We start from the raw sequence: 14498 nt of genomic DNA on the forward strand, positions 1-14498 counted from the left end.
CATTGTTCGGCTTGATTTTTGTGTCTGGCGACGTCACGTGTAGTATTGCCTCAGCTCGCTTGGAACCTCGCTAGAGCAGGTACTAAAAAAAGTAGCGGGTTTCAGATACTATGCTAGTGGAAACACAACTTAATCCTGCCGTGTCGAGGTGATGGAAACACGGCAATAGTGCCAGTGCAGGCAAAGCAGACCGTCTCAGGCTCTGAATAGGGTGCTATTTAAACTGGTTTAGGGTCACAATAACTTCAACATATTTTTGGAGACATTATTTGAAGGTTGATATACTACATTGTATCGCTTTAAGATGTGACATGAATAAATTGTTTAGATATTGTAGACCTAAGAAGCCGAGACATTTGAGCGAGCGGCACAGGAGACACACACAGCTCACTCAGAGCTGCCGATGACACTCATTTCCCCCGTTAATATTGACCATCAGACAGTGTATGTGTTTCTTTCTTACCAGTTACTATGCACAGGTTGATTGTCAGTAGTTTCTGTCTGTATCCATCACATCTGCTCGTCCAGCAGGTGTATTTCCCAGCATCGGCTCTTGTGACATTTCTAATACGTATAGACTTGTTTGAAGTCACAAAGACTGTTTTCAGTTTAGCTGATGAGATTGTCGCGTTCCTCGCCTCGAAACTCCAGTCTGACTTTGTCAGTTCACCAGGACATTCGTGTGTAAAAGTGCTGCCTGCTGTCACATATATTCTTTTATGGATATCATTCTGAATTTCTGGGGGAATAAAAGAAGATAACATGCTTTGTGGATGAGGATCACACTTCCGCAGATAAGCATATTTGATAGAAGACAGTTGACAATTCGTACCTTTCTTGACGCCGACGACTGTGGCCTGTTCAGGGCTGCATTTGTCCTGATAACAGCTCTCACACCTGTACAGGCCTTGATCATCTTCCTTAAAATAAGAGATCACCAAGGAATGTTTTGACGTAAGACTCTTTCTGGGTTGAGATGAAGGATGGATTAGCATTCCGTGCTTATTTTGTTCAAAAATCATGATTTCGCGACTGTGATTGTTCTTCTTGTAAAACCATTTGAAAGTGTCAGAGTCACTTCTCTGACGTTGACATGGTATCACAGCTGGACATCCCAGCAAGAAGTCAAGTTGGTCTGTGAAAAGAAATCACAAGAGTTTGAATATAAGCTGTTTCTTACAAATACAAAGTTAAAAAAAATCATCAAGATAAAACACAAAGAATATCTGCTACATGCTAATATCGACAAATCAGTTGGTTACTTACTGTTTTCTGAGACAGAGGTGGAATAATTCCAAAAAAACAGACAAAGAATTAAGGCTTTTTGCATCGTGCTCACATTTCTCAAAAAGACACACTGCTAAGACACACATACATTCAGCTCTGACAGATCACAAATTGGTGGCTCTCAGATAAGTTTCTGATGTATCGGAAGTGGTCTAACAGTCAATGCTAAATGGAAAATTACAGTGGCTCTGCTCTCATTGTTTTTGTGAAGGTGTTGCATTTGTTTCTTTGTGCATGTTAACCTACACAACCTGCTCCAGTATCAGTCTCACTGATGCTCGATACTGTTCATGCATTCTCATTCATGCTGTTTAATCATCATACATCATTACTTACTGAATACATTTAATGTGGTTGTCAAGTCCCTCACTATGGCAAGGCTTTAGTGTGCAAAACTCCCCACTTGAAAATGCTGCTAATTTTTCAGGAAGACTTTACAGGAATCCACTCGTTACACTTGCTCTCTTTTTCTTCTTTCTTTTATTTAGAAGATTGATGCAGTGTTTACAGCCAGGTGAAAAACCTTTAAACACAAACAAAATACCATTCTAATAAATGAAACCGAGATAAACACACTCCAAACCTTGTAAATAAGTAGTAAATAATCTAACAATATCTTAATAAACAAATTAAATACAGAAATCACATGCAATATGGCAGTGTGGAATTTGAGTTGAACTCATGATTTTAACTATGAAACGAATTAATCATCTTTTAATACATCACATTTTGAATTGCATTCAGCTCACATGATTTTAAGAGGAATTAGTTTTAACTGTGGTTAACTACCATGAAATCATCTTTAACTATGTTTTCCAACATGGTTTTACCCACTAACATGTATAGTTTACAATCAGATCATTAAAATGACTTGCAAACAATGGACTTCGACGATGCAACAAGCTCAAGCTCACTGGCTGTGTCTTCCTTGAAAGCTTTGTTTTGCACAGTCTTGGTGTTTCAGTCCAATCCACACGATCTCATTCCTCCTCTCATGCTGCTTTCTTCCACTGCTGCTCTGTAGTGATTCTGTGTGCATCTTCTGTTCCAGCAGCATGGAGTAAGGTGCGTTTCAGTATCTCACCAGGCTTCTGGGTTTCCAGGCCTGGCCGGTCAGCTGGCTGTAAACACTGCATCAATCTTCTAAATAAAAGAAAGAAGAAAAAGAGAGCAAGTGTAACGAGTGGATTCCTGTAAAGTCTTCCTGAAAAAATAGCAGCCTTTTCAAGTGGGGAGTTTTGCACACTAAAGCCTTGCCATAGTGAGAGACTTGACAGTGAAAAACAGGCTGGGACTGGAACAGAGAAGCCAGGACAGCGACCGGTCAGGCCTGGAAACCCAGAAGCCTGGTGAGATACTGAAACTCACCTTACTCCATGCTGCCGGAACAGAAGATGTCCGACTTAAAATCACTGGAGCAGCTTAAAGCCATCAGAACAACGGCGAAGCGTCAATTCTCCCGGCTGGCTAACAATGTTGCAAGGATGCATGTGTGGTGACACGAGGGATATTACTATGTTATACTCCAAATACCGACAACGCCACCTTGGGTTATGGCCCAAGGACCAGTAGTAAAGGTCGACTAGTACCTTCAGACAAAAAGACGCTCAGGTTCGTTTACTCAGGGAGGGAATGAGACGGAGTTCAATGATCATGTCTAACAATTTATTATTAAAACAATCATGAGATTGACACTAACACAAAAAAAGAAAAGAGCCCAACTAAAACGGAGATGTAGTCTGAGGCTTACCAGCTGGAGGAGGGGTTTGGTAGGGGAAGTGACATCCAAAAGGAAAAGGAGGACACCCCACACACACAGCAAAAGGTGACGTGTAAACAAAGAAAATCTTAAAAAGGGATCACACAGCACACAGGACCACCACCACCCAGGAGAACCACCACCACCACCGTCGGCCTTCAGCACTAAGGGGAGAGGAAAACACAATTAAACGGGCTCAAATTTAAGGAACCAAATATAAATGATCAATTGATAAACTGAGAAATGTTAAATTATATTAATAAATCAACCAAACACAAGAAACAAAAGAGTCTCTGGCCAGAGATATCAACTCAACAATTAACCAGTTTAACAGTTTGAAATCAGATTGATCATATTAACAACATAAATTCAACCATTAAACAAAGAGTAAATAAGTAAACAATTAAACCAAACCTTGCCGGATTACACTTAAAACACTCTCTCACACACACACACACACACACACACACATAAACACACACATTTAGTTCCCAACCTTAGCGAGTGGCTGAGAGTTCGGGCAGACTCGTCGCATCCAGTACGAGTTACAGCCACACATACACACACACACAATGCAATCACACGTAGCAGCGGTAAACAGGCTGACCACAGGCGGCCGACCGGATCGGAACCAGGCCGTCGGAGCAACAGTCACAGAGCAACAGGACAGCGGCAGAACAGCGGCGAAGCAGCAGCCAAATAGCCGTGGTTAATCAGCTGTGTTTACACTTGGTGTTGGCGTTAGCCTTAGCGTTAGCTTTAGCGCTAGCCTTAGCGTTACAGTTCCAGTTATAAGTCCGGGTGCGTTGGCATCCCGTCCAAAGAGGGAGAGGGGTGAAGAAATCAGGCATGGCAGGGAAGACAGCCACCATGCAGCACACAACCAGCAGACTGTTAGAGGGAGAGGAGCGGAAGAGGAGCTTAGCCCCTGGCTATAGCAGCAAACAACAGAAGCATGTCATCACTCACCAATGCTCTGGTTGCGGCAATAAACACCGCCCCGACTGATCGGCTCGACCGCGGTGAAGACGCCGGATCTATTAGGGAACGACGGTTTTAATTGAATGAAACACGGACGAATATACACAAAACAGCACGGCAATATGTGCTTACCTGTGCTCGGATGCTAGCGGCACATACAACGACCCGGAAGCGAGAGATCAGGAGAAGGGACACAGCCTACTTTTCTCCCCTCGGTAAGCGCAGTGATTGGCTAATAAGTCAGAAGGGCCGGGGTGCAGTCAAACAAACTAAATCAGTGGTTGAACACCAAACTTCGAAAACCAATCCATGACGAGAACTTGTGCCACAGTAGAGGCATGCTGGTCACGAGTGAGAATGGCAAGTGTATATTTGCTGAAAACATCGGTCAGCACAAGGATGTTCTCCAGCCCGTTATGGGTTGGTTCAAGCGTGGTGAAATCCATTGCCAGGATTTCATTAGGCTCTGAAGCAAGCAGATGTCCCATGAAGCTACGAACAGGTGGCCCAGAGTCTTTAGCCACATGACACCGCTCGCAGGTTTGACACCAGCGCTTCACATCAGACAACATCCCCGGCCAATAGCACCGCTGCCGGAGCAATTCCAAGGTCCTGCCCACCCCCTGGTGTCCGTGATTTTGGTGGACCTCCATGAGGACTTTGTCCCTCAGAGCAGCTGGCAAAAGCACCTGGAGAACCAGTTCTCCCCCGTCAGAGCGAGAGACTTGCCGGTACACCACTCCGGCCCGTTCAACCAATCGCTCCCACTGTTTAAGAAGCACCAAAGCTGGTGGAGATAACTGCTTCCGATCGCCATAATTCGGGTATCGTTTCTGCCGCCAAAACACAAGAACTTCCTGGGTCACAGGATCAGCTTGTTGAAGTTCTCCAATGTCTGCAGGCAGATGCTGAGGCAAAGCCTGAACAGCAGCCTGAAAGGCTGTAGGCCCACTGGCCTGGAGAACCTGTTGCAAGGGCTGAGGAAGTGATGTGCCAGAGACAAGGGTCTCAAGGTCCGTGGTTCTGGGAGGATGCAAGCGAGACAGAGCATCTGCATTTGTGTTACTCTTGCCAGAACGGTAACGGATCTCGAAGTTAAATGACGCGAGTTGGGCTGCCCAACGCTACTCAAGGGCTCCAAGCTTCGCTGATGATAGATGGCTAAGTGGGTTATTGTCTGTGAAAACGAGACATTTGTGGCCAAGCAAGTATTCCTGAAATTGATCAGTCATAGCCCATTTTAGTGCCAGAAACTCCAGCTTCATGGAGCTATAATTGACAGGATTGCATTCAGTCGGCCTTAAGCTACGACTGGCAAAGGCTATGGGCCGCACTTTTCCTTCTCGCTCTTGGGAGAGCACTTTATCTTGGAGGTCGACCTCCAAGATAAAAGGAAGGGAGAAGTCAGCGTATGCCAGCACAGGTGCGGCCGTGAGCTTAGATTTTAGGGCCTCAAAACTCCCCTGATGTTCTCCTGTCCATTTTTCCACAACTGGTTCAGACCCTCTGGACTTGGACCCCACAAGTTCAGCTACAAGGCGATGAAGAGGGGCAGCCAACTTGGCAAAGCCTTCCACAAAGCGACGATAGTAGCTTGCGAACCCGAGAAAGGACCGCAGCGCCAAGATGGTGGTGGGAGGCTGCCAGTTGGCTACCACCTCAAGCTTGCTCGGGACGGTGGAAACACCTTCGGCTGAGATAATGTGGCCCAAGTAGCGCACCTCCCGTTGGAAAAAGGAGCACTTTGACAACTTGGCCTTCAGGCCCTCGTGTTGTAAGCGCTGCAGTACCACTTCCAGTCTCTCAAGATGTTGTTGAAAGGAGGATGAGAAAACAACAATGTCATCCAGGTACAAGAGCAGCGACTGACACTGCTGATCTCCAAAAACACGCTGCATAAGTCGCTGGAAAGTGCTGGGCGGATTACACAACCCGAAGGGCATGCGATTCCACTCAAAGAGTCCGAAAGGAGTGCAAAACGCTGTCTTTGGTCGGTCAGCCTCTGCCACCGGGACCTGATTGTAGCCACTGGCTAAATCCAGAGTGGAAAACCATTGGGCTCCTGTGAGTGCATCCAACGACTCCTCGATCCAAGGGAGAGGAAATGCATCTTTTCGGGTCCGGTGGTTAAGCTGCCGATAGTCTACGCACAAGCGCAGACTACCATCCTTCTTTTTAACCAGCGTGATTGGTGAAGCAAACGGACTACAACTTTCCCTGATAACTTGCGCACCAAGCAACTGATTAATGTGCTCCTTGACCACTTCGTATTCTGATGGCGGAATACGTCGATAGCGTTGACGGATAGGAGTGTCGTCAAGAAGAGGGATTTCATGTGCTATCAGGTTGGTGCACCCCAGGTCGCCATCGTGAGTGGAAAAGACAGAAGCATATTTCCAAAGAAAATGTCTGGCTTCCTTCTGTTCTTCAGCTGACAAAGCAGATAGATCAACCACATCTATTTGGTCTTGCAGTCTAGAAACCACAGCTTGGGATGCAACGGTGGCCAGATAAGATGGAACCTCCTTAATACCAGAAGGTAAGCTCACCACACAAACTTCACGCAATGCACCGACCTCTGTACGAGGGTAAAGCAGCACATCACATGTTCCCACATTCACAACAGGTATATACACAGTACCTCCCTCAACTCGAACCAGTGCTGGAGATGCAAGCAGTCCAGCGGGGAGACCCCGATCTGAGGGCTCAAAGAGCACAGTTGTCCCAGAATGCTGTGCAGAACAGGTGGCTGGAACGAGCTGCATGGTGCCACCAAAGATACGGAAAGCTTTCTTGCCTTGCAGCTTTACCTTGCCAATAGCATCAAAAGGGGAAGTCAGAGAGGCTTGATGGCACCTCTACAATGCCTGCACCACTGACTTTGGTGCTTCAGTGACGGTGGCTAACTTAAACAGGGCAGAGCCATGTTGCCCAAACAAGGTGCTGTAGCACCTTCGTAAAATGTTCATCCCCAAGACACCCGGGGCAGGAAGAGATGCATCAGCTGGAGTGTCCTTGACCACCAATAACCCACACCCTGGCAAAATCCTACCACAGAGCTCGACTTTGAGTTCCAAGTAACCAAGGGATGGGATGGGCAATCCATTGGCGGCTTGAAGCTGAAGCCAATGGCAAGATTTAAGTTTCTCTTGGTCCCAAGTTTCAAAGTGTTGCCGGAAAAAGCTTTCTCTGACCGTGGACACCATGGACCCAGTGTCCACTAAACAAGGAACTGTTACTCCCCCCATAACCACATCCAGGTGTGGACAAGTGCTGATTAGCTTAGCTTCTCTCCGATCCCCCCACAAGACAGTTGAGCCAGTGGCAACTCCCCTCGACTTTGACTCCGCAGTTCGACGGGCGCTAGTTTCCCGAATGCTGAGCTGAATCCCGCCGGGAGACTGGTCGGCTGGAAGCAGAAACTGAAGGTTGAGGAGGGACACGCTCCCCTCTGTACTCCCTGGCAAAGTGGCCAGGCTGTTGACATCCCTGGCAGATGACCGGATCACGGTAAGAATAGTTACGCTGCTGACTGATCTGCAGCTGAGCAAGAGTTTCTGTAAGATGTTTAAGCTGTTCCTGTTGGAGCTTCAACATTTGTTTCACCTCCTGCAGCTCTGAAGCCTGGGGTGGACTAGCCACTAAAGGAGCAGTCTGGACACCACACTGCAAACCCATTAACAAAGGAACTGAAATGTTAAATTATATTAATAAATCAACCAAACACAAGAAACAAAAGAGTCTCTGGCCAGAGATATCAACTCAACAATTAACCAGTTTAACAGTTTGAAATCAGATTGATCATATTAACAACATAAATTCAACCATTAAACAAAGAGTAAATAAGTAAACAATTAAACCAAACCTTGCCGGATTACACTTAAAACACTCTCTCACACACACACACACACACACACACACATAAACACACACATTTAGTTCCCAACCTTAGCGAGTGGCTGAGAGTTCGGGCAGACTCGTCGCATCCAGTACGAGTTACAGCCACACATACACACACACACAATGCAATCACACGTAGCAGCGGTAAACAGGCTGACCACAGGCGGCCGACCGGATCGGAACCAGGCCGTCGGAGCAACAGTCACAGAGCAACAGGACAGCGGCAGAACAGCGGCGAAGCAGCAGCCAAATAGCCGTGGTTAATCAGCTGTGTTTACACTTGGCGTTGGCGTTAGCCTTAGCGTTAGCTTTAGCGCTAGCCTTAGTGTTACAGTTCCAGTTATAAGTCCGGGTGCGTTGGCATCCCGTCCAAAGAGGGAGAGGGGTGAAGAAATCAGGCATGGCAGGGAAGACAGCCACCATGCAGCACACAACCAGCAGACTGTTAGAGGGAGAGGAGCGGAAGAGGAGCTTAGCCCCTGGCTATAGCAGCAAACAACAGAAGCATGTCATCACTCACCAATGCTCTGGTTGCGGCAATAAACACCGCCCCGACTGATCGGCTCGACCGCGGTGAAGACGCCGGATCTATTAGGGAACGACGGTTTTAATTGAATGAAACACGGACGAATATACACAAAACAGCACGGCAATATGTGCTTACCTGTGCTCGGATGCTAGCGGCACATACAACGACCCGGAAGCAAGAGATCAGGAGGAGGGACACAGCCTACTTTTCTCCCCTCTGTAAGCGCAGTGATTGGCTAATAAGTCAGAAGGGCCGGGGTGCAGTCAAACAAACTAAATCAGTGGTGCCTCATACCACTACAATCGCAATATTTCCAGAAGAGGAGCTCAGAGACAGTTTCAAAAAGCTTACAATTGAGGCCAACAAAGTCATGGAGGATCCATTGAAAGCAAACTCCCCGATGCACTGAAGAAAGAGTGGCTTCTCTATGCAGCTGAAAAGAGCAGTGCTGATCCAGACAAGCGCTTTGATGGTCTTCTAGCTTTCCTCAAGAGTCAAGAAAGCATCTATGAGCAGCTGGAACAATTGAGGGATGAAGACCCACCAAGAAAAGAAGTTCGGCCTGAGCAGAGGCAAGCTAGAACCAGGGCCTTACAGCAGTCAAGCAGCCATCTTTCCGGATGGGTCGTTTGTGGAGATATCAAGCATAAGAGAAAGCTCTACTTCTGCAAAAGGTTTCGCACGCTCAGACTCACAGAAAAGAAGGATGCAGTAAGGAAACTGGGAGCCTGCGGGAAATGTCTGGAGGTTCATCATGAGGATGACCACTGCAAAACGTCATTTTTGTGCAGAAATCCTGATTGTGAAGGCAGGCGGGCCGCAGAACACCACTACTACCTATGTCCCAGTGCTGAAGCGTCAAGAAGCAGCGCAACCCAGAGGAAAAGCAAAGGCAGCATGGTGGGAGGTGGCAACAAAAGGAGCTACACTGAGGCCCAAGAAGAATTCTTCAGCAAACTATCGCCTGATTTAGCCCAGCAATGCCAAGATGTATTCTGCAACTCAGTGTCTAGAACCTCCCATGCTGCAAAGAATCATTCAAGTCTTCTGGAGGGAGGCGGCTTAGTAGAGTGGCCTGTCATCATGATGCTACTGGAGGTTACAGCCAATGCTGGACAAAGGATTGGTACCCTGATTGACCTAGCTTCAGACACCAATTACATCACCCACGAGGCAGCAGGTCGACTCAATCTCAGAAGTGAAGCAATCACACTTGTGGTCCATGGTGTAGGAGGAATGAAAGTCTTCGTTAAAACAAAGCGTTATCTCCTAAAAATCCGTGTCAGCACCTCAAGAGGCACCTTCAGGTCCCACCAGTTGATTTGCTACGGGCTAGACAGCATCGCAGATGTCAATAGGCATGTGAAAGCCGAGAAACTGCAAAAGTTCTTCCCAGACATTCCGCTCAGTGAACTAGTGAGACCAAGAGAGATCCATCTTCTTGTAAGTCACAAGAATTCTTTTAGACTGGCCCCCTGTTAAGCAGACTTGTGCTAATTGGCCCCCAGGTCATTTGAGATTGACACCCTTGGGTTAATGGAACGGTAATAGAGAAATGAGATCGGACGAAATAACCTTTTTATGCACATGAGTGATTGTGCCTAAAACTCTCCATTGTGTTATCGTTTCCTTCTTTCTTCATCTCGCTTTGTTTCAGGCACATTCAGCGTGTCACATTTCAGGGTTGAAAATAAAGACCCACCACAAAGCAGAACTTCCTCTGGCAATGGGAAAGTTATTAATCACACGCTTCACCACGAGACCAACCACGGACCATAGAGGGGAAAAGTTTCTGCAAATAGCACCAGTGCCAATTTCTAGCCATCGGAGTTCACTGTGTACTTTTAATCCACTGAGATCAAGCAATCTATCGCAGAACTTGACTGAATGTATCTGACACTAATATGCTTGGAATGACCTGCAGTCAAATGTCTACTTTATTTCATAGTTGAAAAAGGTATGCCCATAGGGTATGGGTTTGCGCGCTCACTTTTTAATTTTGGGGTGTCTAATTTGATGTAGGGGGCCTCATGACCCTTTTGCATACGGTCCCCGTACTCCATTGAACTGCCTCTGGCCAAACCCCTCCTTGCACACCTGACTTGCTGTGTTTTCCCCCTTTAAAGGAGAAGGGTGTTGCTGCAGGCTTGCAGGCTTGCAGGCAGCAGTTTCGGGCTCGCAGAATGAGGCCCCGTTTTTTTTGCAACAGTGCCACTCAGCAAATTGGATGAACACAAAGTTTTTGTTTTTTTATTTCACTTGCGCACATGAGCGTCACCAAAGATGGACAATCACAGTTTAAGCACTTAGTGGGTTAAGTTTAATTTAAAATTGGATATACATTTGGGGGAATCGTGTACATGTAGCAGTATGAAGCTAACAATGACAGTACTGGTATTAGGGGCACTTTTGTCAAACATGCAACTCCTAACAACCAAGATGAATTACAAATAATATTTGGGTGGAATAAACCTTTTAAAATCATCCAACTCAGTAGTCCTGAACCTGCTCCTTTCCGGTTTGCCTGCAGGCCTGCAGTTACATTTTACTGCTTTAAAAAGCAGGGTTTCTATGTTTATCTGTATTTGTATCACAAATAATTTGGTACATCGTGCTAATACAGTGTATGAGGGCAGAATAAGTCATATAAAATGAGAGCTTTCTGATAAAAGTCTTCAGAGGGAACATAAAGGACGTCACTCAGTGTGTTTGCATCCTAAAAAACCCATATAGAGCCATATATAGATATAATCATAAACTGCGTTTATGATTCCATGTAGCCCATTTTAATCATTTAGTAATTATAAGTAGAAGATTATAGGTGTTTCACAATTCTCCAAATCCTCGATTCGATTTGATTTTCAATTTTAAGGTCACTTTTTTATTCTATTCTATTCTCAATCCTTTGTTTTTCCTCTCATTTGGCACAGATGGGTCTGCCATTTTTAGACTTGTTTAGTTTAGTCAAGGATCCTTGGTTTGTATGTCATGATTACTCATTTAATTTTTTGAAGACAATCATTTTGATTGTCCACATGGTGTCATGTGATATCATGTCCATCAAATCAATTTTTTTTTTTTTATTTTATTTGTAAGATGTAGCGGTACTACATAACCCAGAATGCACCACTCCGCGGGTCATGTTGTTTACTTCCTGTTATGTGAATAAACGCTTACGACGTGAGTCCACCGTGTCCCGCAAGATCATTATACATGGTGTCAGAAGCGGCGAACTGCAAGTCTCCGCGGCATTATCGGGTACAGTACAGTGCAGTTAACTTGCGGAAGAGGTTTTCGTGTATTTTTAAAGACCGGCAATGGCCGTCATGCAGGCGAAGGCAGTCACCGGTGCAAGGTGCTAGCGGCAAGAGTGTTGCTAGGCTACAGCCGCACTTGGAATGTCGGAGGGTGAAGTGAATGCGATCCAGAACGCATTGGAGGAGCCTGATTCGGAACGAGAAGAAGTCAGGAATCCACGAGCGATGGCAACCACAGTTCAAATAACTCCCCCAGAGACATTCAACTTTTCACATCCTTCAGAATGGCCAAATTGGATCAGAAGATTTTAAAGGTTTCGTATTGCAACAGCTCTTGACAGTAAACCAGAAGAATATCAAGTAAATTCACTCCTGTATGCAATGGGTGATGCAGCAGATGATGTTTTGGCTGTTTTGCCATATGATGCAGTAAAAACAGCATTTGAGCAACTCCAGACGTCAACAAGATGGTGAGAGTGCAGAATCATTCATCACATCTGTTCACAAACTAGCAGAAAATTGTGGATTTGGAGTGCTCAAAGAAGAACTTGTAAGGGACAGAATTGTAGTTGGCATAAGAGATAAAAGACTTTCTGAGCAGCTACAAATGGACTCGGAATTAACACTTGCAAAAGCCATACAAAGAGTGAGACAGAGTGAAACTGTAAAGAAACAACAAGTAATTCTGCACAACAGCTCTGCAGCTGAAAAACCATTAAATATGGACGCACTATGAACACGTAAAACAAGAGGAAAACCACAGGAATGGCAAAAGAAAGAACAAAAGCCAACAATGCAAAATTAAAAAGAGTGCAGTCGCTGTGGTCGGAAGAACAAACACTCATGGAAAGACTGTCCAGCGAAAGATGTACAATGCAGAAAATGTCAGAAGAAAGGTCATTTTGCTGTAGTTTGTCACAGTAGTGAAGCTGTAGGATTACGTGAAGTGACAGAAAACCAAAATGATACAGACAGTGAGGATTGTGTGTTTCTGGGAGAAATCGAGACAGAGAGGTCAGAGCCCTGGGTGCAAAATATCAAGTTAAATGGGGAAAATGTGCAATTTAAATTTGACACAGGGGCAGACGTTACGTCTATTCCAGAGAAAATGTATAGACCAGACAGGGATGGCACGGTGCAGAAGCCAAGAAAGAAACTACTGGGACCAGGCAGTTACCCACTTAAAGTAAAGGGCTGCTTTGGGGCAGAATTAGTAGTAAAAGGGCGCAGCACATCACAAGATGTTTACCTTGTGTCAGGTCTTGTACAGCCACTATTGAGCAGACCAGCATGTGAGGCTTTGGGACTAGTGTACAGACACAGTTACTGAAACAGAGACAGATTTCAGAGCAGCCTACCCCGAAGTGTTTAAGGGTTTAGGAAAGCTAAAAGAGCCTTATCACATAGAGCTGGAGCAGGGAGCAGTACCTGTAGCCCTGTCTGCCCCACGACGTGTTCCCCTTCCTCTCAGAGATGCAGTGAGAACAGAGCTGCAGAGAATGGAAGAAATGGGAGTCATTTCAAAAGTAACAGAGCCAACAGAGTGGTGTTCAGGCATTGTAGTGGTTCCCAGACCAGCAAATAAGCCCCCCAGAATATACGTAGACCTCACACCTCTGAACACAGCAGTAAAAAGGGAACGACATATTCTTCCAGCAGTTGACCAGACATTAGCAATGATGAAAGACGCTAAAGTGTTCACAAAGCTTGACGCACGTTCCGGATTTTGGCAAATCCCCCTCACAACGGAGTCACGGCCTCTCACAACATTACCATGCCTTTCGGAAGGTTCCAGTTCAACAGGCTTCCGTTTGGAATAGCCTCTGCACCAGAGCATTTTCAAAGGAGAATGTCGCAGATGCTGGAGGACTTTGAGGGCGTGGTCTGTCATGCTGACGACGTTCTGGTCTATGGCAGAGACAAATGGGAGCATGATGAGAGACTGCACCATGTTCTCCAAAAGTTCCGAAAGGTGGGACTCACTCTTAATGAGAAGTGTGAGTTTACAAAAAGTGACATCATCTTTGTGGGACACAAAATCTCAGCGAAAGGCATTGAGGCTGATCCAAATAAAGTAAAGGCGATACAGCAGCTTCCACAACCCCAGAGTGTAGAGGATGTGCGCCGTCTCATGGGCATGGCTAACTATTTAGCTAAGTTTATGCCACAACTAGCCACGATCACTACACCACTAAAAGAACTGCAGAGAGAGAGAAATTAGTGGATTTGGGCAGAACCACAGGAAGAAGCTTTCAGAGACTAAAGCAAATATTAAGCTCCCCGGGAGTGCTCGCTCAGTACTCCAACTCAGCAGACACAAGAGTAGCTGCAGATGCATTGCCATATGGTATTGGAGCTGTACTCACACAGAAACAGTCAGACAGCTCGTGGCGACCTGTAACGTACATCTCCAGAGGACTCACTGACACAGAGAAGCGTTATGCGCAAATTGAAAAGGAGGCGCTCGCAGTCACGTGGGCATGCGAAAGACTTTCATCTTATCTGATGGGACTACAGTTCACACTCGTCACGGATCACAAACCCCTGGTTCCTCTTCTGAGTACAAGAGGCCTGGACGACCTTCCTCCTCGTATCCTAAGATTCCGCCTCAGACTGCTGCACTTCATGTTCATCATCGTCCACGTCCCAGGGAAGAACCTCGTCACGGCTGATACCCTGTTGCGAGCTCCACTGGCAGGCCCGCCCTCTGCAGGACATCTTCAGCTTGAGAAGGAGGTAGAGGTTTTTATGGACTGTGTAGTATCCCATCTCCCAGCTACAGATA

General features: G+C 46.0%; 1 long non-coding RNA gene across 1 annotated transcript; it reads right to left on the reverse strand.

The window, feature by feature from the left end:
* Positions 1-1918: 1918 nt before the first annotated feature.
* On the reverse strand, positions 1919-4210 carry LOC131471389 (uncharacterized). Its single transcript, XR_009241993.1, has 3 exons — positions 4160-4210; positions 4016-4083; positions 1919-3210 (listed from the first exon to the last, which is right to left on the reverse strand). It is a non-coding gene; the product is annotated as an uncharacterized LOC131471389 (long non-coding RNA).
* Between the last annotated feature and the right edge of the window lie 10288 nt (positions 4211-14498).

This window comes from Solea solea, chromosome 13 (assembly GCF_958295425.1).
Source record: "Solea solea chromosome 13, fSolSol10.1, whole genome shotgun sequence".
Classification (NCBI taxonomy): Eukaryota; Metazoa; Chordata; class Actinopteri; order Pleuronectiformes; family Soleidae; genus Solea; species Solea solea.